The following is a 6,994-nucleotide window of genomic DNA, read 5'->3' as shown; positions in this document are numbered from 1 at the left end:
ATTTGATGTGACTTGAATGCAGCTCTTTTTATGTAATTCATAAAGTTTAAAGGATCTTCCTTTTACTGTGCAGGCTTGTTTTTCTTCATACAGCGCACACACTCGATAAACAGGGTCTGTATGACAGTCCGATATGGAAACTAGTTGTAGTTCTAGTAGTAGAGAGAAGGTACTGAATATCTCTCATCTCTACTCAAATATCTCTCATTATACAGGGAGAGTTATCAATATGATATTATTATAGTATGATTTATAATATACAGCTCCAAACATTTCTGTTACTACCACAATGTGGTCCAAATCCAGACCCATGAGAAGCACTAATTAATGGTATTTGCACCTGCCTTTTTATTACGATTCCAACAAGATGTCAGTTTTCTGAAAATAAAAACTGTTGGCCAAACAAAAAGGTCAGACAGAAATTAAAAATATTTTTTTTTCACTCTAATGGCACATAACTTTGAGGAGGATCTATTGTCAGAAGTGGAATATAATATTCATAGATATGTTTTTATTAGTGTGCAATCACCTGAAAATAAGAATTATTATGTTTTTGTTGAGCTGTTTTCATCTACAGAAGCAGAAGGAGCCAGATTTTTCAGGAAGTTTTGGTTGCTAGTCCTTTGATATTGTAGTTCGGCCCAAAAAAATGATTCAGATAAAACTGTCTTTTCTTTGCCTGACTGACTTCCCTTTGGTTTGCTCTTTTATTGAATGAGACTTTGTATGAAGAGCTTCCTTTCCTGTGAGAGCATGAGGACATAGTATATGTAGTCTGTCTGTGTAAACCTCCCAGGCTCTGAGCTCTTTACATGTCCCCCTTTAACCCATTAAAGCTTACTCACCCCACTGCCTGCTCATTCAGTCACATAAATTGGATGGCAGTGTCGAATACATGCTTGACAATGGGCTTTGTTAGGCTAAGTCCATGCTTCGCTGTGTGTGTGTGTTTGCATGTGTGTGTACATGCATGGGACAAGCAAACGTGTAGGCATGCATGTGTAAGTGAGAATTAGCAAGTTGAGTATTTACACATGTGCTTAAGTACACAGAAGTGTGTGTGTGTGTGTGTGTGTTTGTTCAGCAGTAACAAAATTGGACCTCGGAGACATTGCTGATGAAATCAAACGAAACAGCAACATTTCAGTGTTTTCATGACACAGAACACAAGATAAATATTGGCTTTGATTTTGGGGGAAACATGCAGCACTGCAGTAGTTTTTAAGCATCCTCACATTTTAAAACTTTTATTTTTTGAGTCCCAAAAATGGCTTTAAGGCTATTTTACAGGCTAATATAAACAATTAACTAATGCAAGTTCTGTAGCTTTCAGTGTTATTGATCCATTATAATAGTGCTGAGGTCTACCCAGGGCCTTAAAAACCTTTTTTATTCACTGAAATGCATAAACTTGTATGCCGTCTCATCCTTTGCAGGGCCATAGAGGGTAGAGCCCGTCTCACATTGGTGGGGGAGGGGAGCTTTAATCCTTACATGCCAAAAAATATAATTAGACAGTTAATTAATTAACACATGGCATTCATAAGCCACTACTTCACTTTCATTTTGAACAAGTAAATGTTTCTTAAGCAAACACTTCAAATCAGCTAATTTTGTTGTAAAAATTCCTAATGAGTTGCAGTTCTAATGCCAGCAGATGGAAGAGATCTCAATTTGGGAGGAAGTACTTTATGGTGTTGCCATTTAATTTCATCAGATGTTCCCCTTCTCGCTGTCTTCTTTTTCTTGTATTAGATTATACCGCTGTGTTTGGTGGATTTATTAATGGGTCTTTTCGTTTGGCTATGTGTGTTTGGTGGGTGTGTTTAGGAAAGGATTTGACCATGTGTATACATTTCGGCTGGACTGAAAGTGTGTGTGTGTGTGTGTGTGTGTGTGTATATATATATAACTACTGTGTATGTACTGTAGGCATTTGTCCATGCACACACATCAATTAATAGTATATTTTGTACATGCATGTCTGAATATACATGTGCAGTGGGGTGTGTTTGCCTGTGTGTATGTGTAAGTGTAAAGCCCTGCAGGCTACCAGGCAGACAGCATCTCATTGAATTACTATAATGGGCTGGTAATGGGCCTCCCAGAGTGGTTGAGGGGTGAGGTGGGACCACGAACAAGCCAGAGGTCAATGTGCTGCTCTGGAGCCCACAGGTTTCATAGTCTGTGTCTGAAGTAGCTGTTCTGTGTAGTGGACTGGAACTTCTGGAAACAGGATATGTTGGTGAAAAAATTTATGTTTTAAGGAGGCATTTTTATGTGTCAGCAGATCCAGTGGAGAGAGTTTGTCACAAGCTGACTCTGTACTTTGTCACTATACAAATTTTTGTATTTAATCCAAACTAAGAAGGATGTGCAAAAATTACAAAGTGGGTCAGTACCACTGTGCAGTAAAAGTGATCAACAGCATACTCTTTATATCCACCGAAGACGATGCAGGGATCACTCCAGAGTGGCAACAGTTGGAGTTACTGCAGTGCCGTGCATGTTAAGGAGAGCGTGGATGAGTGCGTAGGAGAGCCGCCTGCAAGACAGGGTCAGAATTAACATCAATTAACATAAATTATAGACCTCCATTTCAATTTTTTATCACCGTGTACTTCATTTTTCACATCATGCGTTACTTTACTCTCACTCACTCCATCTTAATTCCCCCTCTCTCTCACTCTCCTCTGACCCTCGCTCTGTCACTGTCTCACTCCACCATCTTTTCTCTCTCTTCCCCATCTCCTCTCTCTTTCTCTCTGACCCTGTCACGCTTTCCTCCTCACCCACCTCCCACCATCCCTCCCTCCCTCCTCCTATCTAATTCCAGTTGATGGACTGATGGACATTTCCATTGACCTGATTAGGCCCAGCCTATCTGGCAGTAATGGCTGTAGAGTGTGTGTGTGTGTGTGTGTGTGTGTGAGTGTGTGCATACACTTGTTGTGTGTCACCATATCTGTCTATCACTGTCAGATGCTTTTATAGCGATTAGTACACATTTCTTTCCCACTATGAGGTTGATCCACTGCTTAACATTTTAAAACCCTCCTGCAAGGTAACCTTATCTTTTTCACACTGTCATATATTTGGTGTAACAAGATAATGCAGTAAGCTGCTAGATTCTTAAGAGTACTTCACCGATTTTGCGTGTGGCTCCTTAGACATTGTCAGCAGCTGAGATACAGGCTTTTTTATTCCATGAGTTATTTTTCTTTTTTAAAAACCTGATGCCTACAATAACCGCAATGCAACTCATCCTTAGACAGCTTGGTTGGAGTCGTTAGAGACGTTTGTTTTGTGATATTGCAGTCCTTCAAGGATTTTATGGGCTTTTTGGGGGTTTGTTGCTGCCTAAAATGACTGATTTCATGAAAGCTTTTAAAAAAAAAATTGCAATGCATGTTTTTAGGTATTTTACTTGCAATTAAATTTGGTGTGAAATTGGAAATTGCAAAAATAGTCGCACATTTCTTTGTATCATTTATTAAAAATCCAACGCAACTTGTTCTAGTGAGAATAAATCTAGTGGATTCTTATGAGCAGTGAAACTCACAGGAAACTACAATGATTGGTCAAATTAGCGGAAAAGTTGTGGTGACAAAATTGTAAGATCACACAGAATTCACAGGGATTGGTTGAATTTGTGTTCATTGTTGTGAGCGCACTGATGTTGTAAAGTGATTTAGTTGTCGTAAAATTAAATCTCAATATGTTGCCTGGCTCACAGTATTTATGCTGAATAATAACCCCTGCATTGTGATACATATTGCATCACAAGATTCTTGCCAATACACAGCACCAATGCCGAGTGAAGCAAAACATCTGTGGTACCTCAGTTAGTGGAATGAAATGGGCAGTTAGACCATTACGCTTTTTTTGAGGATTTTCAAATGTGTAGATGATTTTGTTTCCCCACTGTTAAAAGTACCAGACAGTGATAGCAGGATGACATAGGACATGGGTCCCTAAAAATCCCCAGTAGTGCCAGAGGTGCTGCTCTGTATCTGATCTTTTACCTTTTTAGCTTATAATTTTCACCTTGTGCATTACAGGATCACTTTATTAATATTCTTCATTGTTATTTTAGACTTGACTACACGTAGTCTCAAACCATTTTAACTTAAAGGACCAGTGTGTAGGATCAGGCGTCTTCAGTCACAGTGTACGTTCATGTCAACAGTTTAACCTTTTATCTTAACAAATATGTGTTTGTTTGTTTGTTTGTTTGTTTGCTAACTGGAAAGTTTGATAGACAGCAGACAGAAGTTGCACTTAGCTTAGAGTGCCAGTACAAATATCCACCAGAGAGCGTCACTCATCATTCTGCCTCAGTTTTTATGTTATCCGGCCCCGTGCTGATTGTCTCATTAAGAAGTTGAAAGCAGATTCTCACCAAGGCTGTTTGTCGACAAATACTCTGCTTGTCCCGGGTCTGTCTCAGTGTGGAGAACAATAATACAAACATGAACACTGAGGGAAGGAGACAGATTGAATCACTACAGTTTCATGTTACCTTTGTGTGTAAACTTTGAAGCTGAATTTGTTCTGTGTTTAGGACATGACATGAGATCTCCTAACGCCATCGTCTCGTGTGGATAAATGAAGACACCTCATTCATGCTGATGTGACTGCACACGCTCACACACAGCCACTGCCTTTATACACAGATGTACTTCTCTCTGTCTCTGACTCACACACACAGCTCTCTATTTTACAGACTGACACACACGAACCATTGTGAGGTTTTCTAGGCTTGCGTGACAGTATAAAGTGTGTACAACCTATTTGTGTTCATTCAGTAGACAGGCGACTCACTCTGTGTCTGCTGCCTCAATGCAGGCTGCATGCTGCATTTGTCCCACTACTCTACTGTGTGTGTGTGTGTGTGTGAGAGAGAGAGAGAGCGAGACTCTACATCAAAGTCAGAATGTATTGTTTTTTTTCCATAGGTAAAGCTTTTATGTCATACATGTGACGTCACAGTAATACGTCGTGTTCAGTATTAGTTTTTCACGACTCAACACAGCAGAAGTTACTCAGTATCCCTCAGTCCACAGCCCAGGATTACACTACCACGCAGGAGAAAGGAACATCCCCTCTGCCTCAGTTGCTCTGGAAAAACTCTGGAACCAAAACGCTGACTGGTCCGCTAATTATCCCAATTCACCACGCGTTTGTGTCCAGAGGCTCACCAGTGTTTCGGATTAAGGAGTGACCCTGTTAACTCGCGACTTTTAGCCGAATAAAAGTCAGCAGTTAGTTATAATTCCGCTGAAAGTCGGGAGTTAACAGGGTCACAGACCCAGGAGGCAGCAAGAGGGAGGGTGCAGGTGATTAGTGCAAGCAGGTACAGAGATTAAACATTGTCCCGCTGTACGCCTTACATAGTCATTATCAAAAACAACAAAAATGGTGGTAATGCTGCATACCACCTTGTTGAGCCACCCTAAATTACAGCAGCAACAGCCCTGGATACAGTGGTAGGAATCTCTTTACGATAGACAAATTTAAAGTCTTGCGTTGTATTTCTTTACATGGCCCAACTCTAATAGCACTGAAGTACTCATGTTTGTGTGCGTAATTGCATGTAAGTGGCACTGACAGCAGTTAAGAGCAGATGGTTATTGCAGAGATGATGACTCAATCGTCTCTGTAACTTCTTAAGAGATAAACATCATCAGTGGGATTACAGTTTCTAGTTCTCTTTAGTTTGTCTGCATTCTTTTAAAATCTGCCAGTGAGACAGAGGGAGAAGGGACTGGAAGGCCAACGATTGGAGGGCACTGTGTAGATCACAAGCTGGATTCAGACAGACGGCATTGTAAGATTTCCATTTAATTCATGTCCAACTTTTAGTGGAACCAAAGGAGAAGTTGTCAAGAATTGAACACGTTTTATGGCTTATTAGAGACTCTCCTAGGACGCTGTAAATCTTGACGGTGTGTTTGCAATCATTTTTCTGACCCACTTGCCTTTGTAAGACTTAAAAGCTACAAATGCAATAATACTTGTAGAATTGTAAAATATTAATCTTCTTTAAAAGAAGGTACAGCAAAAGCACTGCAATCATGTTGCAAGTTAGATCCCAACATAAAACGCAAGTTCATGGAAGTGGTAATATTTTATGCTAGGTACCCCCTTCCCCTCGCATTTACTGTCCTTTTACTGTAAAACTAAATGGGCAGGCTGTTACTTCTGTCCGTAATCTTTATGGGCTGAGCAGACGGTATACTAAAGAGAAAAATGCTGCATTCGATCAGATCCATCAAAGATGAAAACACTCAAACAAAACAGACGCACTCCAGTGAAATTAAGTTTAAAAAACAAATACATCATTTATTGAATGGATATTAAGAGTCTTTCTGGTGGTGTCCACTAAATGTTCCCAAATGTTTGATTTGAGCACAACAGATTTAAATGCTGTTGCCCATTTTCTTTCTTTTTTATTAGTTTCTATGGACAACTCAGTGTAAAAATAGTCCCAAGTGACCTTTTCATAGTTTTTTGATGATGATTGCTCCACCACATGCACTTTATTATTGAAGGGGGCCTGTGAATAAACTGGTGGACAAGTTGAAATCCAAAATTATTAATACTTTGTTCTGAGATCCTCTTTAATGTGGGTATAGAGTATATAGAAACAATACAACATTTACTGTGGTTGGAGATGCTGGCAATACTGTGGTTTTGAGAAATTTGGTTTTCAGGTCACTCCTTGTTAACATAAAAGCAGAAGCTTAGATAACAGTAAAAACTATGATGATTTAAATGTACTTAAGGAACTTAAGAGTGGTGCCAGTCAGACTTCCATCAGGCCAAAAGACTCAAACCCCCTCTCTAAATATTGATTTTAGAGTTAGGTTAGATGTACATTACTCTAACATCAGGCACATCATAAGTGTAATGGCTCCGAGGGCAGGTGAAAGTGGCCCCTGTGCTCATTAAAGGACAATATAAAACATGAACATAAAATAGAACGGTAAAT

The sequence above is a fragment of the Morone saxatilis genome, unplaced genomic scaffold (assembly GCF_004916995.1).
Source record: "Morone saxatilis isolate NCDOM2014 unplaced genomic scaffold, NCSU_SB_2.0 Contig18, whole genome shotgun sequence".
Lineage (NCBI taxonomy): Eukaryota > Metazoa > Chordata > Actinopteri > Moronidae > Morone > Morone saxatilis.
This window is presented reverse-complemented; position numbering follows the sequence as displayed.